Raw genomic sequence first — 27,941 nt, forward strand, 5'->3', positions numbered from 1 at the left:
CACAATTCATCCAGAGAGCATCAAATGAAGAGACAGAAGCTGCCCCAGGAGGTATTTCCTCAGCCCTTGGAAAATGCCAGCTATAAAGAAAGCTGGATTTACCGAGAAGTCAGTCAACTGGCAGCCAGCACAGGACTCAGCACACAGGTCTCCCAGACAACAACTTTTCCTAGTGAGCAGAAATGTCCTGCAGGAGCTGCTGCTTCAGGATGGATTATGGCACCACATCCAGGGAAACTGCTTTAGAGGTTTCCAGGTATCCATGAGGGACTTGAAATCATGCAGATACTCAGTGGCCCAGGTGACATCCACTTCCCCTTTGCTTGCCAATTAATACATTTAGGAGTACCCAACACTTACATTCTTGAGCAAGAGCAGCCCAGGCTGCAGTCTGCACAATCAATGGGAAGTATACTTCCTCCACTCTGCTGCTTGCTTAATTGCTAGTGTTGCTTCCCAAATCCTGTAATTATCATTTTGAACTTGCACAATCTCAGCCAAATGATTCTCATCCAGTCCTCCATCTTGCTCAGACAATGCATAGCCAATTAGTCTGCGCTAAATATTTAGAGAAGACGAAGATACAGAACTGGCAAACTGAAACACTCACCTTGGCTCTCTCCTCACTAGTGTGGCTGGTTGTACAGTCAGGGAACCACATAGCTGAAGGACTGGGACCTTGAAAAACCTAACAAGAGTTCTAACAAGAGTGATATGGCTCTATAGAATCACCCATAGAGCTGTAGGACTGTTGCTTTCATCCACAGCATAATTACTTGGTTTGTTTTTCACTCTTTGCAGATGTTATTTTCCAGCCAGCACCCACAGCAGTGGGATAAAGAGGGTGCAGCTCTAAGGAGAACACGCATTTCAAAAGTCCCTGGGAATTTGTTTATTGTCTTAAACTTCTCTGGCTTTCAGCAGCTTCTCAAGAATGTGTTTGAATCTGCTCAGTGTCAACCAACTGCCTCAGTGGAGGTTTTCAATTCAGCTGTATACCTTATGCAACAGATACCTTATCACATCCTTCTTTCACATAGATTAACAATCTGTTCTGGGTAATATGCTTTCATTTTTCAGCACTAAAAATACACTGTTAAAAAATTGCCTGTAACAAATATTATTGTAAATATCTTTATTAAAGACACTCAATCTAGTTCTATTTTCCCCTAATTTCTTTCATAAGGTAAAATAAACCAGTATGAAACGTTGAAAAGAAATTCTTGTCATCTTAGTGACACTTAAAATGTATTTTTATTCCTCATTGTTTGCTATAAAGTTGTTAGGAAATGAGAGAACAGTTCCATTTAATTTTTCACAAAAGGGACACGTTCTGACTAGTTCTAGGCAATGTACTGAATGGTTACTTTAGTATCACATATGAGTACTAAACAGCCCATTTTTTCATGTAAGGAATTAAAATTTTGCTTTGTAGGATTTCTGTAAGACTTCTATATGCATATGAGGCTGAGCACTCATTGGGAGGAAGAAATTTAACTAGATTACCCTTAGAAAGAACTCCTGTTCCAAATAATTCAGGTCAGTAATGGGGGAGAGTGTGTAGAGGAGAAGGTCTAATAAATGATGGGAAGCCTATAAGGACACAAGTCTAGGGAAACTCCATAATGATTGCGCAGCTGAACATTTCTTGGAAGAAATTTCTGGGGTACACAGACTTTTCAAGAGAGAACATGGCACAGGACAATGAAGCAGGATCAAAAAATCCTTCATCTGTGCTACCAGCATCAGGGATCATAGAAGAGAAAGGAATGGAGCCAAGCCTTAGTACAAGCAAAAGACCTGTTTGGTCTATGGAACCAGGGAATAAGTGGTGTTAATCATGTAATCAACACATTTTGAAAATATGGATGTGTCTATGTCCATGATTAACACGTCTATGAATTTAATCTAGAAATTTACACAGAAATTGTTCATCAACTGTGCTGCCACTCTGTGCACTCTGTGTTGTGAGTGCACTCCAGCAAGTGTCTGTCCTGATTCCCCTGTTCGGCTGCCACGCCTCGCTTTGTCACGGGGGTGTTGTGCATCACTAGCATGGGGCCATGCATCTCACCACAGAGGTGGTCATCTTTCCATGCTGGGTGAAATGACTTCATGGAAACAGCCATATTTGAGGAAAGACCCCTAAAAATGCCAAGTCCCAATCAAAGCTCAAAGCAATGTATGAAAACCACCCAAATTACTCCCACAAAGTCCATCAGTGGATTAATTCCTTTCTAGGCATCCCTGCCTGTGGAAGATTGGAGCCATGGTTCTCTAGTTCTCTAAAAAACCTTCTAGACCTACAAGGAACCTTAAGTCTTTAGGAAAGTCAGTGGGAAGGGCGATGCCATCTGAACGCCCCGTTTGCACCCTATTGTCTTTCAGACCAATCAATCTCTCATCCTCAAGCAGAGATGTCCCTAAGCAGAAGGTTACACCAGAGTGAATATAACACAAGCCTGTTTTTTAGTCAGAAAAATTTACTGTTTTCATAAGTGGTGAGAACACCACTTTTACAGTTTATGGATCATTACAGTTTTGCTTTTCCGCCCAAGATTAGGTAATGCAGAGAATGTGTCTGTATCTCATCTAATACAGAGGAAACAAATCACATATTTCTAATGTGCCAAAAAAGGATAGGCAATTTGATAGTTGCAGATCCAATTCCTTCTGAATGTCAGTTTCCACTCTAATTTCCTCTCAATTTAAAGGGTCACAGCTGCTAGTTTGCCTTCCTCATGTTTTCCAAGAACATGGTGATATCTCCAAGCAAGGACAAGTGCTATGTGAAATCAGAATGACAGGATGACACGTTTTAGGTCATCTGCTAGAGCACACCGGGTCTTTACTGTACCTGTTGTGGCCCCCTTCTCCAAATGGGGGTGAAGGTTGCAAACAGGGGAGAAACATCGCCTGTTCTCTTCAGGGAGCAACCTAGAGTGCTTCCCTACCTGGAAAGCTCAAGCACAGGTCTGGTCTCATTCTGCTATTCTGTTGCAGCTTGTGATTCTTTATTAACATTTCCTTTCTTTTTTTGCATGGATGTAACTGAGATGGGAGTTCTCACAAAAGCAACATAGTTGCAAAATAGCAAACATGAAATAGTAGCACCAAGACCAAAACCAGAATGCATTGCTGGGAATGAGATACAATGTTTCAAAAATAGATTTGCACTTCCCACTGCAAAGTGTCACAACCACTACTCTGTGCTTTTTTCCTTAATATCTCTAGTACAGGAGGCTTTAAAAGTGGTCAAAGAAAATACATCAGTGGAAATATCTTCTCTGAAAAATCAGATCCTTTGAGAAGAATACCTTTTGAAGTCATGTCAATTCCATGAAAATGTTTTAAGAAAGCCATACAAATGTTCTGACAGCTTCAAAGCATTCAATTTTTATTTTTTCAGTGTAAAACATTTTATTTCTAAATCACTATGTTTCAATTTAAGTTAGCATAGTGTTAGCATACGGTGTAACATAAATGAAAAGGTGCCATCATTAAACATTTCCATGAGCTTCATTTTTCTTGCAGAAGTTTTGGGGTTTTTTTTAAGGACTGCAAAATTTTCAGATTGCATTGCTAAATAGAACAAAGACAAATCTCAAAAATATTCATAAAAGTGATCTTTAATCCTCTGAACACCTTATGTCCTCCTCATACTACTGGTACTGTTAAAAGAGATATTAAGAAAAAGAAAAAAGAAACAGCCAACCAAAAAATACCCACAAAAGTGTCTGGTTCAGATAGCTTCTGGGAGGGTACTAAACTTCAAATATGAGAAGTCCACAGATCCAGGCTCATGCCTTAAGTTAATCTTGTGTTTTATTCAGGCCGACATAAAATTCAGTTTTTTACACAAGGATTTAAAGCACCAGAGAGGATAAATCTGTTGGAAACTTGGTGAAATTAGGGCACCTGCCTCCCACAGGTCTCTTGACAAATCTTGCATTTCAAGATAGAGTATTAAAATAAAAACCAAATTATGCCAGAGCTCTCTTGGTGCTATTTCATATTCAGTGAAGGAACCTGAGTGGAATTAAATTTCTACTCAGACACTTAGCGCTGGGCTAAGTGACAAGAAGCAGCAATTCTTTTCCTCAGGCCAACCTGATAACAATGCCTTGTAGTTCACCAGACATTTTGTTGGAAATAAAATCTGCATCATGATGGGACTTTTTGTACAAGTCACCACCATTCCCAGGCACAGAAGAGAGCACTAAGCACTTAACCTCTTCAGCTGATGCCACCTCTATGGCTCCATAGCATCAGAGCATCCCTTTCACAGGTGCTATGAAGTAGCCACCTCTGATTCATCCCTGACTCATCCCAGCACTCAAGACTTGGTTCACTGCCAGACACCAGAAGAGGTATTGTTACATGAATGGGACAGGATTTGAGAAAGGAATATTGACTCCTTCCTGTGTCTTGAAACAAAACTAATCCCCAGAATATCTGGATCTGGAAAGTTAAAATTGATTTCTACATGGCATTGGTGAGTTCCCTGGGAGAATCATGCTGTTGCTCCACTCAAAACTAGCCCAAAGGATGCTCTAGGGATGTCACAGTCCTGGCAACTGAGCCTTAAAATTTGATAATATACTCTGACTTTGTTTAATTTACTAGGATAAATGTCATCATTGCAAGGCATTGCAAGGCCTATGTGTTCCAAATTTCATTTTTATTGAACCTCACTAATCCAAAGCAAGTTATTTCCCTAGATTCTTACCAGTAATTATTATTTATTAATTCTGGTAAATCTGGTAATATTCCCCTTTGTGCAAAAAACAACTAACCAAGCAACATATCTTCCAGTTCTAGATATATATGCATGAAAAACTATCTTTTAAATTCCACTTGTTATAAATGAATCTGACTCTAAAACTGACATCTGGATTTTCCCCAACTTTTGATAAAGTCTGGATTCAGGTCTGAATTTTCATGAAGTTTGGACTTCTTCCAACAGGTTGTCTGACTTGGATTCTAGATCTGCTTGACAGACAGAAGCAAGTCCCTAAATGAGTTAATCTTCTGTACCAGTAAGATTCAATTGTAAAGCCAAATGGTGATACAAACATCTTTGGTATGGTAGTAGGACCCAGATGCACCTTGCACTGGTAGGGAAAGATAGGTCCTTCTTTGGCTGTCCTCCTTAACAACTTGTCATGTAATCTGGCATGTAGAGAAAGCTGGAGGGCATTAAAAACAGACCTGAGAACAGAAATCCAGGCTTGGGGAATCAAGCATATGCAGGGGAGCTTGGGCTGTCAGCAGCTCACTGTGAAGCATTAGAAACACCTTAGGTGCTAATAGCTTCTAGAAAGCTAATGGTTTAATAGGGCCGGAAGAAAACAACATACTGGACATTTTCTCAGGCAGAGTTTTGTACATCCTGATGGGAAATGGAGGGGAGGGAGAAGAGACCCATCATTTTCTTCTTAGGTATGTATTGGAATAAAAGAAGAACCATAATTTCTGAGGATTCTCTCATTATGGTGTTGATAAATTCACATGCCAAAGATTCAGTGAGTGGTGACAACCTCCTTCCATATAAAGATAGAGAGAACAGGGCTTCAGAGTCACATCTTTATTTGATTTCATTAGTGCTGTTGCTGCAATACTAACAACAAGCGCCTAAAGAACTTCTAAGAACTAAAAAAAAAAAAAAAAAAAACAAACAAAAAAAACCCAAGTCCTTATTAAAAAAATTACTTTGCTGGAAAACTTTGCTGACATATGGTTAAAGCTTCCCAGTTGCTTCCATGAAGTCAATATCAGCATAAACTGGAACTTCTGAGAAACCAGAAAATACAGTGGATAATAAAGCAATATTCAATTCAACCTTCATGTACCTGTAATGGAAATAATTCACCTTTTCAGTGAGTGATTTTCAGAGAACATAGTATATAACTACTATAGCTCGGGCACCTCTTGTCTTTGGAAAAGTGGACTGTATTCAAAGTGACACTTCTTTTACCTGCATGCTCTGACCCAATTTCTTAGATAAAAAATTCCATGACAATTAAATTTTATCTTTTCCTCTGACTCACCATTTAGTCACACATGTATTATTAAGCCCACAGAATATTTTTCCTACTTTACTTTGCACTTTTGATCCTACCCACAGGAGTGATGAACACTGTGGGGCTGAGGCCCCATCTGAAGGCATGGACTCCCATTTCCCCTACTATCATAATTTACTAAGTTTTCTACCATTTCACTCAGCATTAATCAGCTCAGCAAATACTGCCAGTTCCCTGTTCCCACTGCCAGCTCCCAGGAGGGAAAAATAAAGGTTGCTTGAATGTTGACCTAAACTCTGTATTTCCTGGCTTCAAAAAGTCTGAATTTTGCTGAAGCTGATATTTTATAAGAGCTTCAACTACTGCCAGGAAATCCTAACTCGGCATTAATTAAGGGGTTTTGTCAGTCAGTAAAAAGCAAAGATGCTTTAAAGATCTGATATTCACTATTTCCTTGATTCTTTAAATATATTTAGAGAGCATCTTTGCAATGTTTCAGTCTGTGATTCAGGATAAGAAAAATATTCTGAAGAGTCCTAAAGTTTCTAGTAAGGACTAGATGCATTGGCAGACTGGGTTGGGTTTTTTCTGTGTGGGGGATGGTAGTTTGGTTTGAACACTTTTCTGCTGACTCTTTTATACCAGGTGAATGGTGTTCACCACCATTCTGCTATTTTATTTACTGATCTCGTGGGATCTGTTTTTAATGAGAGTCAGAAGCACTGAGCTAAGAATGAGCTGCCTCTTTTTGCAGGTATATACAGAGAAACCAGCTTTTACAAATTTTGTATAACTGTTTGAAGCATAAAACACTGCGCCAGTTTTCAACTGAGCTCAGCTTCTATTTCTTCAGGAAAAAAAAAAAGAAAAAGGATATTTATCACAAAATACTTGGTGGATCTCTCTGGCACACTTTACAGCTGTGTTTTGAGAAGTATATTAGTGAGCTCTTTGTGAGGTACATGAACACCCTTTAAAAGAGATCCAAGCTGTGTATAGATAGAGTGAAGCTTAAGTCTTGACCTAGGACTCCAGATAATCTAATCCTTTAGTTCAAGTTCTGTCAAAACTCAGTCACAAACTCATTACTGAATTTTTCAGTTCTAGAGCTCTGTGAAATGCTGTGGCAAAAAGAGTCATGCAGACAGAAGAGTAGAGAGGAAGGACCAGCGGTGTCAGTGGAAACAGGGGATGCACACCTCTGACCCTTCTGTCCTCTGATGTAAACTTGTACACCTCAGCTGTCTCTCAAGGGTAACTGAAACCTTCTTGACCTTTCATTTCCACAACCTGAAAACTCTTCTTCCAGGATGGCTGGAAAATACTGTGGTGGAAAGGGCAAAGAAAAAATCTTTTAAAGTCAATTCAAGCATTTGAAATTTTCGAAGAATAACATGAAGAAATGTTTTCCGTGGGAAAACTGGCATTATCAGGCCAACTTAAGAATGGTGAAATACCTCAGGAGATGTTCATGAATATTCAGGAATGTGCAGGAGCGCACCTGCCACCAAAGTCACTGCTCCTTCCAGGCATGAAACCATCATCAAAAAGTGGTGGTTTATGCTGGGCAATATCAAGAGCTCAAGGAGATAAAACCTGATGTCGACTTCAGCTTATAGTAATAGATTTTGAAAAGAATTCAGCAGTGGCATGAGTCAGCCCAGTTGCATCAGCTCCTGTGATATCTGAATTTGGTCAGTGGATGAATCCAAACAAAGCAAATCTTTTTTTAGAAATAAATTTTACATAGCCTTTGTGAAGTTGAGCAGTGCAGGAGAGGAAAAAAAGGTATTCAAGCACAGACAACTACAACACTCTCCCTGAGGAAGATTTCTGTGGCAACCAGTGATTAAGTGTGATTGAAGCCATGCAAAATATTTTCAGAGAGCTGTTTCTTCCCAGGTCAAGACAGGCTTCCTTTTGAATTCACAAATTCCTGAAGGAAACTGGCCACCTCCTCACATGTTACAATGTGTGCCCCCTTCCTTTCCCAGAAATAAGTAATATGATCATCTGTTCACTAGAATGGCTGCCAAAATCCTGGGAGTAATGGTTGTAAATATTTTTAATTTCAAGCTGGTTGAGTTGTTCTAGAATTGTCTGTTGGCACCAGACAAATCCCAGTTCCCTTACTCACCATCCAGCTTCATGTTATCCTAAAAGCCAGTAGAAAATTCTCCTTCCTTTCAGACATGGAACTGCACTCTTTGAGTTATCCTCCGGCTGGAAAAGATAAAGATGCTGCCACTTCTCAGTGTGGGTCTCTAGAATCTGTCTTACTGACCACAAGAAATCAGAGAGACAGACATAGGGACATGAGCATTTGCAGAAACAACTGCACGTTATAAAGTCATCAGAGGAAAGTTGTACAGGCCACCTTCCTCCTTAGATAGTAACACTGCTGTGTTTATGAACACCCTTCATTTTGAACAACCTGTACTCTGAAATCAGAGATAACATCAACACCTCAGGTCTTTTCCTGGCAGTAGAGCTGGATGTAGCTTAGTTATGCGGCAGTCAGCTTTGTGTGTTTGCATGCAAAGATGCTGCCATCTCCATTAATTACACAAAGACTTCTCTCTCCACAAGTCCTGTTCCTGAGGTCATGCCTTTCTCACTCGGTAATCTGCAGTAACCAAAACACCTTCCATCCCCTTTGCATCACCTCCACAAACACTCACCCCCCAGAGGGTGACCAGCTTCGGGGCTTGATACACCCATCCTTTCCAAAGAGCACGGAGACGGGCTAAGTGCTAAAAGCAGAAGCAGCTAGGGAGTGCTTATGCTAATGGCAGCTTTTATGCAAGTGCCCTGCCACCTGTCTGACTGACTGCCTGACTGCAGGATGCCAGCCTTTGCTCTGCTAGGGTATGCCTAGGAACATTTTAATGGGAACTGGCCTGTTTTTTAAAAATCAATAATTAGAGGGGGGAATTTCGTTTAAAAAAATGGAGCCATGTTACAGAGTAGCCATGCAACTGAACAAAAGCGTTTCCAAACATGATTCAGTCTGTATCTATTTTTCCTACACATGCACAGCAAGCGCTTCTTTTGCAAGAATCATATTCTTCTGTTTTTATTGGAAGGGGTTTTTTCCTCAAAATCCATGCTCTGAAGTAATAATTTCCAAACTTAGTTTGGTTTCATTAAAATTTTTGCCCTCTTAATTTTGAAAAGGAGGTGGAAAGCTGAACTGTAAAGTTACAACTAGAGAATTTTTCAGCAGGTCCAGGGAGGGAAGTTTGGGGCTGATGCTCAGTTTCTGATTGTTGGAGTCAGCAGTGCTATTAGTCTCAAGACCAGGCAGCTTAAAAACATTGGCTTAATGCTCATACAAGGATTTGAGCAAGATGTTTTCTCTTATTCTTCCTTCCCCACCCCTATGCTAGTACCAAATTACATACATTGCTTCAGATTTTCAACATTTCCCAATCTGGATTAATTTACATTTGGAGAGAGGGTGTGAATTAAACTGTTATAAAAGGCTTAGATGCACTGCCAACTTGTTACTATGCTCTTTCAAGCATCAAATGCTTTTTCTATTAAGGAAGCTCTCAGAGAATTTCTTGCATCTGGAAATCTCTACCATTGCAGAGCTTATTTATCAAATGCAAAATATGACGTATACAAACAAAGACACTCATAGTAACACATCTCCTGCTGCATTTAGAGGCTCTGTCATACTACGGCCTACAGTAAGATATTGCTGTCTTCAAGGAGATTTCAGTCTGAGAAAAGCCTAACTCCTGCAGTGATGCCAAATGCAAGAGTGAGAAGCTACCAGCAGACAAGCAGAGGGCAGAGGGCAGAGTGCACACTGAGCTGCTACAGCTGACGGTCAGAACTCACAGCCTTTGGTTTGTGCTGCACCTAGCAGTCCAAAGTGAGAAGCTGGGCCTGACAGCACTTCTTAACTCATTAAATACCTAGGAGTGAAAGTGAAGCCTGTCCTTATCTTCTACTGGTCTCTTCCCTTGAATTTTCTCAAATGTCAATGTCAGACATACAATTCCATTTCCTGTTAAGGGGTGTGATAAAAGTCTTGTTCCTACTTGGTTGCAAACATCACGCTCATAGCACAGCTATTAATTATAACACTAAAGCATGGGATGAGGCCAATTCAAATTTGGATGTCTAAAGGATGGTCTCACTCCTGCTGTTATTGATACTTGTGTCAGAGCTGGGTTAGTCACTAAGGATTCTGCTAGCAAATTGCATTCAAGGTCTGTCCATGTAACTTCTGCGTTGCCAGCATTAGCCTCTGCCAATTTTTGTAAGCTCTGTAAAAATTATTCATGGATCACAAATTTCCCAGAGATTGTGATTTTCAATTTGAAGCATTATTGGCCAACACATCCTCAGGATGCTTTAGAATCCATGTAAATTAATCTTTAGAATTCATCTACTTGTGATCTTAAGGCTGCCTTAGCCTCACGCTCACTGTCACCTAGGTAAGCATCTTCTTCAATTGAGGGAATATAAGCAGGAGCATAGAGCTGAGTGTCTGGTTTCTTTCTGCAGCAGCAGAAGGGACTCCAAGGTTTGAGGGGAATTGTTAGTGAGCTTTTTTTCTCCTTTGTTCACATTTTCCAATGGACAGCTACAATGGACATTCCCCCTTCACCAGATTTCTTCTGGGGTATGTGATGGCTTTTGTAGGGTAGCTACAGAGTACAGCTCTTCTCCCACATCACCTCTAGCTGTCAGAGACAGCCCAAATGCTGCCAGCAAGGATCATAGTCCTTCTTCCCACCACTTCAATAGCTTGCTTACTTTTCTCTCTGATTCTCTACTGAGCATGGAGAGAATAATGAATCAGCTTATAACTCATCAAATGTGACCAGTGGTTTTATGGTGCTTAACAGATGAGATAAATGTGAACTGAGAAGTAAGGAAATTACCAGGCAGCAGGTTTTAAACAATCAGAAAACAATTGCTTTAACATGGTGCTTAATGCTGCTGTGACTCATAACCACCAGTTGTAGCCACAAAAATGGGTAAGCGTGCTTTAAAAAGATTGGAAAGATTTGTGAAAGATGATTCCACCCTTGGCTATTAAATATGATGATCCAAATGCCACATCTGAGTCAGGAAACTGTTCAACTTTGCCAAAAAGAGCTACAATGTTCTGGGAGAAAAAACACTCTTCTGAGATAAATGTTCCCTAAGCATTGACCTTGGCCTCTGTTGATGTTAAGTTGCTGAGATGCCTTCTGCTTATTTAAGTGCCAGCTGAATTCTGATTTGGCATAATGTTCTTATATTTTTCCTAAAAAATCTACATTTGGCTAACATAGGGAGTAATCTGTGTCATACAGGGGCTAATCTATAGGGCCTTGTACAGTTCTGACGAATTTACTACTTGCAACAAATACTGCTGGATATTGCTGGATCCTATGCAATTAAATGCATCAAATTAAATTAAATGGAATTAAATCCTGTGGTTCTAAAAATTCAGGGGTTACCCAGTACACAATCTGTATTTATTCTTCTCTGCCATGGCTCACCAAATAAAAATGGAAACTTGTAAACAATGGGAATGTGTCCACGCTGTGCTGGCAATGCTTCTGAGTCTGCAATACAGAAGGCAGGCTGCAGAGAAAGAGAGAGAGAGAGAAAACAGCGGTGTGCTGCTGCACCTCCTGACGTAACCACAATGGGTCTGGCTACCCCTGTAGTCATAATACAGTCACTGAAAAAAAAACCAAATCCCGAAATACTTTATCCAGTGGTTGCATAACCTGCACAGCCACACTGCAGCTGGGGTGAGAATCTTGCAGATAGTTTGGAAAAAGGTCTCAAGCCCCATTTTTTCCAGGCAGGGGACTGCATTCACTCCTGCTCAGCCTAACAGGCTCAGAGCTCTCCTGAAACACAGTGGTTAAATTTGCCACTCCAAACAGTCCCACCCAAGAGACTGCCCTGAAGCTTTTTGCAGGGAAAGGATTTAATTAGAATGTGATTTTTGTGGTACAATGCAATATTCAGTACAACAGGACCACCAAAATGTATGCTTTGTGATTTGTGGTGCAAGTTTGCCTAGGCAACTTTTAAGATGATCCCTAGGTAGAGAAAGGACAAAGGCACCAGACAGGAGGAGAGGCTCTGCTGAGCAGGTCTGAATGTCATAAATGCACAGTTATGGCTTAGTATTTGTATCACAGTTGACAGATGCTGCAGCAGTCACATGACTAGAGCATGACCTCATATTTCGGCTCTCTCCCCTCCTCCCCCAGTGATGAGGGCAGTGCTGGCACTTAAATAAGCAGAAGGCATTTTCAGAAGGCTAGTTTGTAAGTTACTTAAAGGAGAAGCCCGAATTTTGGCACAGAGATGTACTTTGTACAGACTATTAACAGCTGCTCAACAGTGGCAGAGAAGCAAAACACTTTAGCTCTGCTTGGGAAGTGCACTACGGTTGTTGTTAGGGTAAAAACATTGAATCCCAAATCACGTGGGCTTAGATCATCCCTTCCCAAGGAAAAATCTGCAGGAGGCACAGCAGAGGGAAGAAATGCCTTCATGAATCCTCACAGGTTTACCCTGCAGACAGTGGAGCTGCTGCAAGCTCTGATGTCCTCTAGGGATATGTGAGAGATGCTGCAGCCACAAGAAGGCCATCTCTGCCCTGATGCTGTCCCAGAAGCCACTCTGGATGCTCTGGCAGCATGATTTCACAGGAGGATTGAACATCCAGGAAGAATATATAACTTTATGAAGATTTTCCAGGGATACTGAGTGAACTCCTAAGTCCATCCACCCCTTCTGGCATAGATTCTGAATTACGCAATTCCCAGAAGGGTCCTGGGAGGAAAACACAGTATGATACTCTCTCAACAGCTGAACACCACTTCAGCAGGAAGGGGAAGCCCACCTTTTCCAAATTTCCGAAGGTGCAACTGGCTCCATGGGATAATTTTCTATCACAGCCCTGTTACACAGGAACCAGACTGGCTGAGAAGTAAAAGTCCTGAATTAAAATCCCAGAGTTGGCAGTGATCCCCATTACAAGTTACGCCAATATGAAGTGTTCTAAAAGTGCAAAGATTTTTGTATATTTTAGTTTTCTCACTACTGCGGTTCCATTTTGCAGCTATTCATGGACTACAGACCTGAAATTTTCCATACAGCTTCACAGTTTTCCAAAAGATAAAAAGTAAGAATTCTCTGTAAAACTACTTGCCTCTAAGCTTTCTTTTCTTCAGCCTGGTGCTGGATTGAAATGTGGTACGATCGATCGTTCTCACCTGTAAGAGCAGAGGTGATTCTTTGGAGCCATAATAGCCCACTTAGCCTTGTTAATGTTGACAGCACACCAGAACTGGCTGGGATCTCTTTGCTTTTGATACACAGGGGGTTTCAGTCACGTTTGGCTTTCAGCTCCATGAAGGCCTTCGCTTGAAAAGCACTGGCTGCATAGAGCAGTGGTTATTTGGAGTATCCCAGCTGAAGCACGAGCATTCCCAGAGGGACCAGCAGCTCAGCACCCTGCTTTGTCCCTGACCCCTTACAAGACTTTGCTGAAGATCTTCGTGTAATTACTTCGTTCCCTAAACAAAGGAAAACTAAAACCTGACAATCTGGGGACAAAAAGAATCGTGTATGTCTGCCACATGCCACATGTGTGCCAAGTATTACTACTTGACCATAAGCAAGGGTCTTGTAGCCCTTTGGAGTGTGCTTGGGTGGTGGGGCCTTGATCCCCAGCAAGAGCAGTGTGTGTCCGCTGTAGCGCTTGAGGCCGAGGGCAGGGCTGTCACACCCGAGGCCCCGCGTTTTCCCCTCCGTAGCGCTTGAGGCCGAGGGCAGGGTTGTCACACCAAGGCCCCGCGTTTTCCCCTCCGTAGCGCTTGAGGCCGAGGGCAGGGCTGTCACACCCGAGGCCCCGCGTTTTCCCTCAGCAGAACGAGCAGTGCCCGGCAGCGCACCGCCTCCGGCCCCGCTGCCGCCGCCCGCGCCCGCCATGTTGGGAGCCGCGCGCGGCGCCATCTTGCGGCCCCTGAGGGAGCCGGGGGGGCGGCAGCGGCGGCGGCGGCGGCCCGGGAGCGGCGCCGGCTGAGGAGTGCGTTGTATTTATTTCTCGTCGTGGGGAGAAACAGCGTTTCAAAGTGTTCTAGGGCCGCCTGATTCTCGGCACAGCGAGCAGCAGCAGTTTCAGTAGCCCGGCTGTGATGCCTCCCTGTGCTGGGTGGAGATGGGGATTTTCGGGTGTCTCAGTGAGCCCCAGCTCGTTCCCAGCGTATGGGAAGGCACCTTCCCGGTGGAGTCTGATCAGCGGCAGAGAACTGCTGCTCACACTGCAACACACCGGTAGCCAAACGTGAAAAATCACGGTGATAAGTATGCACCATTCCTGTTCACGGTGAACCTGCACTCAACTTCTAAATGAGAGCTGAAAACAGAGCTCTCAGCTTGTCACCGAGATTTAAAAACCTTAGGGGCCTTTCTTTCACCTAGCCTGGCCCATGATAATGGTAAAACGTCTAATGGTAAAACGTTGAATTGGAAGTGAGTATTTGGGGGGAATAACCTGTTGGCCAGCTCCATCATTCCTCAAACGTCGGCGGCAGTCGGGAGTGTCGCCCTGGTGCTGGGGGAGCAAATTGACTGAGCCCGGGTTGGAACAGGCTTCCCCCTCTGGCATGCACAGAGCACCTCAGGTAAGGCTGGACAGAAAGCTCACGCAGCTGTTGAGGCGTTACATGGCCTTTGGAGCTGGATTTGAACTGAATGAGATTGCCTGGAGTAGGATAGAGAGCAGAGTGGGATCAGTCATGGTTTTAGGTATTGACCTGTTTGTCACATCAAACATCATCCTTTGGGGAGTCTCACTTTATCTGCCTTCTTGCTAAAGCTTTCCAAAAAGAGTTATTCAAGCCTTTTTACCATCTGCTGTCCTATGTCATTAAATAAAACATTTTCAGAGACAGTGTATATTCATTATGTTACAAACATTGATCAAAACGTCTAGGTTTCTACAGGTTTATGCCATACATTTAAGTGCCAGTAAGCACTTGAACATGTAGCTCCTAGTATTTATCTCTTTTTTCTCTCGTAATTTTCTTAGCGCTGGTAAATTAAGAAGTTATCCAGTTATTGTTGCTATTTAGTAAAATGGGGGTAGCGTGAAAGCAACAAGCAATCTATCACAAATTCTAAGGCATTCACTTGACATTTTAACTACTTAAAAGTAGTTAAAAATCACTTCTAGGAGGTAAAGCAGTACAAGGTCTGTGTGTAAGCCCCACCTAAGCCATGAACATTCAGGAGTGAAGAGAGCTTATTTTCACAGGGTTCTAATAAGCCTAGATGGCTTGACTATAGGCTATCCATGGTTTGTATCACTTGTAGTCTAGAAAAGGAATTTAATCTATTGGTGAGGGACCTCAGGATATGCCCCCTTATAAATGCTGTGTGTCACTGTAACCGAAATTTTATTCTAGGGGTAAATTAAATTACGGTATCATTGACAATTTGTCTAGGGATTTACAATTTTCTCTTTTGACTTGAACTGGGATGTAAATTCAGCTTCAGACTCTGCTTTTCTGCTCACAATCTGCCTAATCAAAGAAGGAGATTCTCCTGAACATTTCAATGCCCAAGTTGCTGGTGGGAGTCCCTGATAGATTTCTCTTTTAAATTTAGCATAGCCCAGAATAGTAACTCTTGCATAACATATACAGAGCAAATATGGGACTTGCTATAATTTCAGTGAGAGACTGCAGATTTCCTGCTGAATAACTAAGGCAGACAGCGTTAGAGTCATGCCTCAAATACAAATCCTGAGCAAATAAGCTTATTCTTACAAAGCAAGGGATAATATTTCTTGTATATATCAGAATAGAGCTGACAACCAAATGGACTGTGACAGGTCCCAGCTCCTCTCATGTGTCTGTGCATGGCATTGTGGCCTCTGATTACCTCAAATCTTGCAGATGCATTGGACTCCCTGTTCCTGGGGCTAAAGAGAGACTGCAGGGCAAGAATTTGCACTCCATTGTCCACAGGACACTGGAGCTACTTAGGAAGGGGAGCTCTTAAACAAATGAGATCTCTGCTTATTCACAGCTAGCTGGCTATCTGTGGGGCATGTACTCCTCCATGCAGCCCATGTCTCAGATGAGAGGTTTCTAAAGAGCAAAGGCCAGGAACTAGACCTTTCTGGTATTGTATGTTTGGTAGGCCCTCTAGCAAAGAAATAAAATAGACCTTCAATCAATTTTCACCTCCTCCTGCCTTTTGTTTTCCACAGCTTAACACCTTCCCTAACAGTGAACCAAAGAACAATTGCAGAAGTGGCACATTATGTATATGTGTCACACACATAATTGATCCCTGCTGTGTTCCAGGGGTGAGTCTGTGAAATACTGCATGCTCTGAGTGCTCTCTCCCTTTTCAGGCTGGCAGCCTCTAAGGACTGTAGCTTACTGAGCTGGGTAGGAGTCAGCTGTTCCAGTAGCAGGACATCCAGGTGCTGCAGCATCCCAGAGTTGATCCAGCACTGTTATACAGGACGATGCAGCAAGAACCTTCACTGTACCTGGTAAGATGGTAGTAGTCATGTGAACTCTTGGACAAGATTTCATTTCACTGGGATCTACAGACACAGAGTCCTAGAATTGCTAGCAGCTTGCATATAAAATACAGGCTGGACAGAATTTGTCCCTGTGCCATTTGACAAGATTATTTACACAGAGGAATTTGTTTAGCAAAGAAATCTGATGGACACACACACATGTCAAATAAGCAATTACCCCCATACTCATAGACTTATGGAGATCAATCATACTGACCTATAGTCCTTGCCATTTCCTGGATTGATTTATAAATAAAAAACCAAACAGGAAAGGCATTAAGTCATTATTAGATTTGCCTTGTTTTTGCCTCGGGAATTTTTGATCTGATAAGAAATATCCCCCCTGCTGATTTGGTAAGGTACCCTTTTCTTGTCAGTATAAGTGGTGGTGCAGACAAGGCAGTGGAGTCTGAAAACCAGTTCATTAGACAGAGGAAATGGATCAGTTTCATTAGAGGGATGATATTGCACGTGTTTAACTTTGTGTTCCCTTTAAACCTTCCTGATCCTGATCCTGGTGCAGAGTATGTAGGTACACACACTGCTGCACTCGTTGAACTAAAGAAATGTGACGCAATATTTTTTAGCTAAATCATTACAGCTCTTCTGTGAATATTTAATTGTGGCATTTATCCATCCCTCAGACGGACAGCAATGCACTGATCTTGCATTCTGTTGTCAGGAGCTAGTCTGTGACTATTTTCTATGCTGATAGAAAAGGCTGGGGATTTTAACATGTGTGGTGTTTTCCTTCCTGCTTGCTTCCCCATGGGCTCTAGGTGCTCTGGACCCATGCTAGTAGAAGGCAGCAGTGACTGGAAGGGTAGCTTGAATGCCCCACATTGTCATTCATAGCCACGAATATACTTTTTCTGCTCCCACAGAGTCACAGAACTCAGAGCATCTAGATTCTGTGCTTTTATTCAGTGTCATGATTGCTGGTCAAAGTACAATTTCCATAAGGAGTTAAAAAAAAAAAAATCAGAGGAGCTTGCCTTTGTGTATGTAAAGATTAGCAATAAACCCCATGGGAAGGTGGGAAGGAAGACTCAAAAAAGCTAGAAGTGAGTGATCTAGTGTGTTATGAATATCTGAAACTCTTGCTACAATTTGTGCATGTATCTGCATGTTTTTAACAGTGAAGGATAGTTGGGTTTACTGAATTCCCTGTTGTTCATAGTTTCTGTGACAAGAAAGGATATCTTCCTAGAAGCTTGACTACTTTTCGGAGGAGAGCTCTGGACTTTAAATAGGAATTCCTGGGTGACTTTGGTCAGTTGTCTGAAAGAAATCAGACTAGAGCATCATAATTGATATATATGAATTGAAATTCTTTGAAACTGAGATTTTGTTTCAATAGCACAGGGGAACAATGCTATTGACCTTAAAGGGAGTTTAATCTCATGTGTCCATGGAAGACTGCTATACATCTGCTGGCAGGCAGGCTCCAGCAGGAACTCCATCATGCCAGAATCTGTCAGCCTGGGTCTTATTTTGGAAAACTGTCGAAAGCCGATGGTTTAGGCTATAAATCAGCAATAAACTGTACAATCCCAACGTAGTGGTTTAATTTTAAAAAAAGAGAACTTGATTAAAGGAGTTAGATTAGAAGCAGGATTTAAAAGTAGTCATGTAGAAGACATTTAAATAATACAAATACCTTTTATGAGGCACAGTACAGAATTCAATAAATATTTAAATAAAACACTTATGTTGAGGGTTTTGCCAGAAAACCCTTGGGGAATTGTTGGTTTAATCAGGTTCTTACTGGTGCTATAAATCTGCCTTTAAGAAGAGTTTCAGTTCTCTCACATGTCCTGGCAGGGGCCAGATAAACACCTTGGGGTACTCCTGCTGTGCTAAGGTCACCTTTATGCAGACATACATCACAATGCTCTACTTAGCAGCATCAGAACAGGACTTAAATGATGCATAAATCTTGAGCTCTTCAGGAGTTATTTTCACCCTCTCTGTATGAGAAGAAAAGCAAGTAGTTCCTTTAATCCTATGTGGCTTCTGTATTAAAATAAGCCTTGATATTAATCCCTGGCTATCTGGATTTAAACTGACATATATACTACAGCTTCAAATACCAGAACATTTGAGTTACCAATGTGCCTTTAAACCCAGAGCATTTATGTGCTTAATCACACCAAAGGACAGAAAAGTCATTATATTCCCAGTGTTTCCCTAATACTGTCCTGGGTTCCTTCAAAACCCAGGCAGTTTTCCTGACATTATTCCCTTTTGCTGCAGTGTTCTCAGTGTTCCCCACAGTGATTTGAAAAAACATATTGAGCAAGGTAAATGTCACAGAGCAGTATATCAAGGTTGTGTTGGTATCTTGTATAAATTCAACTACACAATTTACAAACTGGAGTTTCCCCTGGAATTTCTCAAAAGGCAGGTGGTTTTACTTGTACGTGAGCAGATTTTCTTTCTGACAGAAACATCAGGATTCCTAGCCCTCAACCTAATACAGTTGTCAAACTTGACCAAAAAGAAATATTGGTAAATTATAAGGCATCCATATTTTTGGGTTTTAGGAGTATATATGTGATGGTAAAGTCGTGGTAACTACAGTGCTCCTGTAGTGGCAACTTCAACAATGTCACTTCCTAGATGTACTGTGCGCATTATATAACACAAATAGACCACCAACTTGTATCTCCTGGTGTCCCTGAAAGTGCAGAAGTACTTCATAAGATGCTGCTGCTCTGCAGCAGTTCACTTTGTTCTTTAGCTTGTCTATGTATCCATGCCTCCTTTCCCTCTTCTGTTTCTCACCGGCATCTGCTGATGGGCACATAGGTGGTTAACAGTGAATGTCCTGCCACACTCAGTGCTGATGGGCAGGGTCACTCTTGGGGTTGCCCACAATAAAGAAGTTACATGTGCTAGAGCCACATTTGTGCTTTATGCTTCTTGCTCCCCTCTGCCTGTATCACAGCAGGGTATCATGTCAGCCAAACTCTGTCAGTCAGCAAGAACAGGGGAAAAAACTTCTTTCTTTTCACTCTAAAAATTCTGCTTCATAAGCTCTTTGGGGCAAGGACTACCCGACTGTGAGGAAGTGGCCTTGATTTCTCAGGCATTTTTAGACTAAAAAGAGCAACTACTGAACATCAGCAACCTCACAAATATGGGCAGGCAGAGGCAGCCAGAGTTCACCTCACATGGCAGGTATGAAATCTTTCTCTACGTAAACGTAAAAATCCCTAGCAGGAGGCGGCTAACAGTGGAGAATCCCAGGAAATTAACACTTTTCTGGAGATGGATACCAGCACTGCATATGTTCAGATGCTAGAGAATTAGCAAATGAACAGCAAAGATTTCCACATGCAAGGAAATATTGTCATGACCTCTGCTGGCAGAGGAAAGTTCTCAACAGATTTTCATGCTCAGGGTAACAATTCCAGCTTCAAAGCACTCTCGGTAATGCGGCTTCTCACTAACTCATGTTAACCAAGAGGAAAAAGCATCCGTTTCTGAAATCTCTCATCCTCTTCAGGTTACTGAAGAACCTCAGGCACAGATTTTAAAACTTGATCTAGAGATACCACATCAAGCCAAAATCACATCAATGCCTCTATCTTTTTTCCTATCTAAACTACAGCAACTATGGTCAGCCACAGTGAAAAGTATCTCTGAAGGCAAGCAACAGAAACACAATCTGTAATTTATGGATGGCCATTAATAAAGACGGAAGAGAGTGCCAGCTCCTTTTGGGACAGTTTTCCAGAGGTACTACTTTTCCAAGAAATTATCTATGCCTCAATCAAAGAAAAATTGCCGGGATCAAATTCAAATGCCAGGATCATCTCCTTCCTCTTGTGATAAAGCATGGAGTAGGGAGTCATTAGGACACTGACAGGAGAAATGGGTGTTCCTATCTTCACAAGTGATTTGATCTGAAAGAACCTGTTAGGTTCTGGAAGAATGGATGTCAGTGTCTGTATGAAAATCAAGCTGCACAAGTTTGTTGCAGAACTGAGCACAGGCTGAGCTTCTGAACTTTGGGGGGAAAATACACAGACTTAAGAGACTTATGAATATTAACTTCTCTGCCCAGGGTTGGCTTAGAACAAATTTTAATGGCAAAGAATGCACAGTGGGGGGGGGATACATATTAAAGGGGAAAATGTAGCAGGTGGCTATATCTTCCTAGTGCCTCAGCCAATGGGGAAATGAGGAGGGCAACATGCAGTTGGGACTGTAGGATAAAAGGATGTTGCATCCTCCAAAAACTTGGGAGAGACCCCACGGGACTATGGCCTAGTGGTGTCTCTCCCCTTATTTGAATAAAGTTGATTCTTGCAGGGCTCCTCTGTCTCCTTTGTGGACACTGGTCTTTCACTGTGTGATTTTCCACACAACACCATTTCCCATAGAGTTAATATTTCTTTTGCAGTGGCTAAACAATTCAACTGCTAAAGCCTACTGAGATGCCTAAAAAGATCTGATTACTTTGAGCACTGCCTGGCTGAGGAACTCCTTGTCCTTGACAGTGAGCACTCACATAATCACATGAAAAGAGGGATACACATTTCTTCCAAGGTTCTTTTGACAATTTTCATTTGTTTTGTTTGCAATTCAAGGATTTTTTTTTTGTTTTGAAATAATGGAAAACTTAAAAGGATTCAAAACACAGCATGTTTAGAGAAAATGCCATTCTTTTGAGAAAGGAGAGGGTTTTTCTGATATTTGTTCTTGTCTAATTCTTTAGTGACTGGCAGCTATTGAGACCCTCAAAGTAAACAAAGTTCTTTCCTTGGTAAAATTGTAGTAGGTAACAGGTAACTTTACATTTCAAAGCTATATGCCAGTGGTTAAATAACCCTGGACAACAAACCTGTGAAAGTCAAAGACAGTCTGTTACTGTGTCAATTTCAAGAGTGTGCTTTGGGATATTCTAGCTGATGATATGTCCAGTGAGTACCTATATGTAAGGCAGAAAGTGACTGATCTCTAAGACTATACTTCGAGTCCTCAGGAATTTCTGGTTCAGTATTCGTAAGTTAAAACTTTTAAACTGTCTCTAACCAAAACTTTGGAAACTGTTTTATTTTAGAAAATGAGACACCATGTTTGAAAGTCATTAAAAGAGCTCGTAGTTGATACATCAGTCAAGCAAGCAGTATATTTTTTGATGCATCAAGAAAACTTTGCTTGGATACCAATGAGCCAGCCAAGGAATTTTAAGGGAGTAAAGATTAATTTCTCCACGAATGTGCTATTGCTATGAGGTGGATGTGATGTTGCCACTCTGAAAATCCTCTGTAAGTAAGTGCCTAACCTGTCACAGCGGCTGCAAAATCTGCAGAGTGTTGGAACCTCTGCTGTCTGTGCTGTCCTTCATTGTTCTGGCTGCTCCTATGAGGCTGCTTGTGCTCCACTCGTATTCAGGAGTGTCCCACCATTTTTTAGTGATTTCCCCACCTGTGCTAAATATTCAAAAATCATGGCTCAGATTCTAGCATCATGATTGGCTTAAAACTCATGAGACTTTTCTTTTTAAGAGCCTTAGAGCATTTTAAATTATTATCTGGCCTCTGGACTTCTGGGCCTCTTGTTCTGGAGTTTTCGTCACTATGAGAGCTGGAAACTTGAGAGTGTTTACTGTGTAATTGCTTGACTGGTGGCTGTGACTTACAATAGAATCTGTAAGAGCCAGCAGTACTGGTTTTGATTTGTATATCCAGTTTTCACAGGGAAAAAATAAAAAGGAAGAAATTTGGCTTCTATAGCCTAGTGCTGAAGAGGAACCTAAAGAGTTACACTGTTACTCAGTTTGTGCACTTCAGGCAAGAGGTGAATGATTACAGGCACTGGAGCAAAATTGTCTGATTACCTTTGGGGCCACACTCTGGAGTCCTGCAGGGGCCACAACAATTCTTAGTGTGAGCTGGAGCCTCCCCAGGGCTGGGGTCATTTGTGTTGCCCCTCTTAAGGTGCTGTGAAGCAGAGACTACCCCGAGCTTAGTGACTACTGGCTGCGCTTCTGATCTTCCCTGGATCCTGGGGCTGGGAGGAAAGCCAATGTATCAGTCCTAAACCAGTTCTTCATAGCCCAGAGAAGCCCTTGGAGCAGGAAGTGCTGTCAGCAGATTACTCACCTCTGTGTGATAATGCCAAAAGAGATTTCAAGGCAGAAAATGCCCAAGTGAAATCTGCAGCATTCTAAGATGAGATGGTTGAAATGTGCTAATTGTTTTGCTTTTTTAAAAAAATATATTTTCTTATACAAGTTCCTTTTTGAAATGGAATTAGAAAATTTAGAAAGAAAAGGGTTCTTGAATTCCAGAAAACTATGGTAAAAGGGAAAAAACACTTCATTTAAAAAACACAATTTTTAAAATTTTTCACACAAGCGCTTAGATGTATTAGTCCATATGTACATTTCATCTTTTATAGATTTTTTTTTGTTGAGTGTGTAAATAAGGACATTTTAAGGTACATTAATCTAGTAATTCTTTTTCCGGTTGTATTGGGGACCTTAAGATCCATGACACAAGGGGTTGTCTCTTAAACTCAAGGACTGACAAAATGACACAGCCAAGGCCAGTGCTGTACATTAAGATGTGCACTGTAAGGCACAGTACAATAAATTTGTCATTGGTGTGACTTGCTGCTATTTACCATCCAAAAAATGCTGGAATTGAGACCCTTTCATTCTTCCAGTGCTGGTAAATAAGCTCCATCTACTGGTTATTGTGCATGACAAAGGGTTAGGACTGAACACATTATTCATTTATTGCATTAAGACAGTCCTTAGTCATCCATTGGATTATTAGAGTTGTCTTCTTTTAGATTCACTTCAGTAAAGCAACTAAACTTTTGCTTTTGGAATTCTGAGGGACAGCTTAGAGAATGGATGCACAAATTTTCTGGCAAAAGTAGGCCAGAATGTTTCCCTAAGGCAAAGGAGGAGGTGAATGTACCCAAGATGATTGAAAAATGGGTGCATGCAGACATGCTTGGATCAGAGTCCTAGGACTAGCAGGCTTAATTCACTGCAATAATGACACAGAGGTCCTGGGGTGCTCCTGATTTGTCCTAGGAAGATGGTGGCTGGGAGTGTGGTGGCTGGGTCCCTTTCAGAATTTCCACACTCAATTCGCATTCGTACCACTCTCAGTGTTTCTGTTACAGTTATCTACAACAGCGCTATAACTGTAAGGAAATATTTTTCCATTTAAAGGCCATTAAAATTTCTGAAGTCTTAAAGGTATTTCTTCATCTTGTATCAAAAGAAACCATGAGCTTTCCAAAAAGCAAGGTTTTCGTTGGTTTTTTTTTAATAGCGTGGTTAGATTTTCCAATTTTGCATGCATCTGAGCTTGACCTAGACAATCAAAGTTTTAGGTCTAGTAACTAGGTCTGAGGGAAAACAGACCATTAGGATGCAGGTGCAGATGAACCAAATCCCCTGTTGCAATATTGCAATATTAGTAGGACAGGATAAGTATGTTCCAGGTGAATCTGGTAAGTCTAGGCATGGTAGCCAAAGTACTCACCTGCTTACAAGAGAGCTTTGTGCAAGATTACATCCAGAGTCCAGAAGGCCAGAGTATCGTAAGTCTCAGCCTTCCTAGAAGACCACTCTTGTCAGCTAGCTCTAAGGCCTGATTCCTTCTGCCTTTCTCAATTCCATATTTACTATCTGATTCACAACAGAAGTTGCTACAGAAGGAGAAACTCCAATCCTAGAATCATCTATTGCCTGTGAATTAGGACACTCACCTAAGAGATGGAAGACACAACTTGTCCCTTCTCTAAATTAGGCTGTTTCCTCATCTCTCAGATGAGGTCCTCATTACTGGATTACTACTTACTTCTAGGCTTTCTGCTGAACTGTGAACAGGCATCACTTGGCTTTTTCTTCTGAGACCTCATGCCTGAATAACTTGTACACAGAAGCATACCTTTGGTATAGAGATAGATATTTAATGCCTTGAGGGAGCTCTCATTTACTTCTGCTTCCTGTCAGCTGCTTTCAGCTAAGTCATGAGACTTCTAATGTAATTTCAAGCATGTAGCATGTAAACCACAATTTCTGCCCCTATAAAAATGTTTACATTTCATAGCTGAAAAGAGAAGCATGTAAGCTTCTCCCTGCGTAGACAGAGTCTGAATGAGTCAACAGCGAAAGACTGAGTTATTGAGTAATGTCACCAAGAGACAGGGTCCTTAAGAAATAGCTGCTACCAATTTTAAGTCACAGTTTAACATGGCCCTCATATCTGACAATATTGTGTGACCATTTAAAACTTTTGGCTTCAGTTTTTGTATCTATTGTTATTTGCAAACATTTCTTCTTTAATCAAACACATTGGGGCATTATTGCTCTTACACAAGAAGTGCTTAGGCATCAATAGCAGTATTCTCTGGACAGTTAAAAAGCATAATTTTCACCTGTGATTAATTGTGCTTTAATTTACATCAATGAGCATTTTTATTTGATGGCTTCGTTCTCATGGGGGTTTTTTGCATCTAATGCCAGTGTGGAGGTAATGAAAAACCAAGGACAGTTGCACCACTGTTTGTTGCTTTGTTGTTCCCCACTTGTAAGTCTCTGAAACCATCTTTCCCCTAAAAACTTTGAGATGCTCTTATCCCTGTGACCACTAAAAATGGGTACAACCCTGCCAGTCCATACAAAGCTATTAACTAAGCAGTAGTGCCTCTTCTTCCTTCTCATTGCCACTACTCAGAGAACAGGGAACTGAATAGCCTGTCAATTCTCAGTGTATCAGCACCAAAAACCTGAGATGCTGCTTGGCAAGTCTTCACTGGGGCTTGAAGGTTGCACAGGGGAGCCAAAGCAGGGCCATTTTCCCCCTCTGCTTGCTCAGATTTCCTCACAAGGGGAAGAGAAATCAGAAGTTTCCACTGCTAAGGGTTTAGCTATGGTCCTTTCAGCCCCATGTCAATACTGAAGAAACGGATTCATAAATTGTGCTCTCTTCTGCTTCAGTGCAAACTCACAACTGGAAGTCATCATCTCAAAGGTTAACATGAAGATGCTCCTTTCCCTATGACCATTTTACCTTGTTTTCTAGGTTCCTATCACATCCCAGAAGTTTTTCTGCTTTCTGTAGGGAGATGCAGGCACAGTAGGTGGTTATGAACACACAGATTGTGATGACTGTAGCTTGGGTCTAATGCTACTTTGCCTGGAGAATATTTTGGAAGTGGGAATATTGGCCAAGACCAGGTAATTTAGTACAGTCATCTTAATACAGTGAGATTGAATATGCAGGAACCTGGAAGACAGAAGAAAGCAAGCCCTTGAAATTGATACAATAGCAAACCAAAGATCCACAGCTTTTCAGATTTCTTGGGAAAAAACCCAATTCCACCAATGAAGGAGACAACATGCCTTTTAGTTTCTGTGGAAAGATTTCACTGCAGATGTTCTGAGTTCTTGCATCTCTCCATAAGGGCCATATTCCCATGCCTCATCTTTTTCACACATGTACTTCTTTTGTGACATGAAGAATCTGCTCAGCTTCATGTTTTTCTCTCCTGCCTCTTCCCAAGAGGTAGGCTGCCGCTTACTGTCTGTGTATACTCCAAACCCCATCTCCTTCCCTCACAACTCGGTACCTTTTCCTTCTTGCAGTACAACAGTCAAAAGACTTCCCTTGGTCAAAGTGTGCTCCTTTGAGTTCCCTGAACTCTTAACATCCTTGTTTTCAAAAGCCACTTCCTGCTTTTTGTTCCTTCTTTTTTTCTGGGATTTTTCCATGACACATCTCCAGCTCTTACAGACCACCGGGTGCAAGGGTTGTTGTACATTTCTTCTAAGACAGTTCTTCAGTCCTTTTTGAATGGAAGGCTATTAATGGCAGTGACTCACATAGGCATTTTTCCCTTTTCAGGGAGTTATATGACACCAGCTGTGATAGAAAATTGCTGATTCACTACAATATTAACCTTTCCACAGTACAGCAATTTTATAGCTTTATCCAGCATTCATAAATTTGAAATAAATAGTTTTTCCTACCTGTCATTCTTAGTTATTTAGGACAAGCTTTGGTCTCACATGAATTTATAGAATTGTTTGATGCAGGCCTAAATACAAATATGACTACTGCCTAGAAATGTGGGGAAATTATATGTTTGTGCCAAAATATGAAGCCTAGAACATGTGAGAAAGAATACAATATACAAGGTTCCAGTGCTTTGCATTTGACATCATTTATACAGGTCCAGGGAAAGGTTTCCAGAACCATTTCACTTGGTGGCTGCTAGCAATGGTGACTCAGCAGCAGTGCTACAGAGTCCACCCCAGAATTTTTTCTGCTACATGTGCTCTGTCATGACAAATGCCTCACAGAAAGGATAAATGATGTCTGCTGTAGGAAACAGGTTGCTTAATGCAATTTAAAAAAAACTTATTTCATTTCCCAGGCAAGAAAATGTGGAGATTTGTTTGCAGGAACTTAACTAGATAGGATTAAAAGTTATGAGCTGAAGCTGTCCAGTAACTCACCTGCAATAAAACTTATGCAATAAAACTTATGTAAACAGATGACATTCCATGGGGAATGTCTTCTCTCTGGTTGACTGACAACCTTTCATGACTCAGGAGACACTCAAACATCACGAGACTAAAATGAACCATTATTTTTCCAGTGGAGAAAACTGACAAAAAGGAATTCACTTGTACAAACCCTGAAACAAACCAATGAAAGAGCTGGGAGAGACTCCCAAGGTTTATCCAGCATCATGGAGGAAGGTTAGGTTCAGCTTCCCACTAAGGGGAGAGCTGTGGCCATCAAAAGTGCTAGAAAGTTAAAATGCTGGAGCTCTGCTGGGCTCCTCTAATGCTTCAGGGAAGAAGCTGGATATTCAAGGAACAGAAATATAACCTGTGTGGGAAAAGTGGCCCTCCACTGGACCCTCTCTGGGAGCTCCACGTCTCTCTCATCCTGAGGAGTCCAGAACTGGCTACGGTATCCTTTTTCTCACGGCTGCAACCAGGGCAGCTCACAGTCCGCATCCCTCCTTCTCAGTCTTCCAAACTGAGGAATCCTCAGTCTCTAGCATAAACTACGATTCTTCATCCCTGAAATGTACAGACTGGGGACTCATCCCAGTTCTATGACCTCAGCTTCCGCAGGCCAGCATTGCTCCTGGCGTACGGATCGCGCCTCCCGGCGCTGCGCGGTGCCCCGGTTCCGCCGGCGGGGCCGGACTGCGTGCTCGGAGGGGCTCCGGCTCCGGCTCCGGCTCCCCCGCCGCGGGCGCTGCCGGCGCTCACGTAGCCGGGGGGGCGGCCCCGGGAAGCGGCGATCGGGGCCGCACGTAGCGGGGCCGCCACCGCGCCGCGCCGG

The sequence above is a fragment of the Fringilla coelebs genome (assembly GCF_963513975.1).
Source record: "Fringilla coelebs genome assembly, chromosome: 3".
NCBI classification, from domain to species: domain Eukaryota; kingdom Metazoa; phylum Chordata; class Aves; order Passeriformes; family Fringillidae; genus Fringilla; species Fringilla coelebs.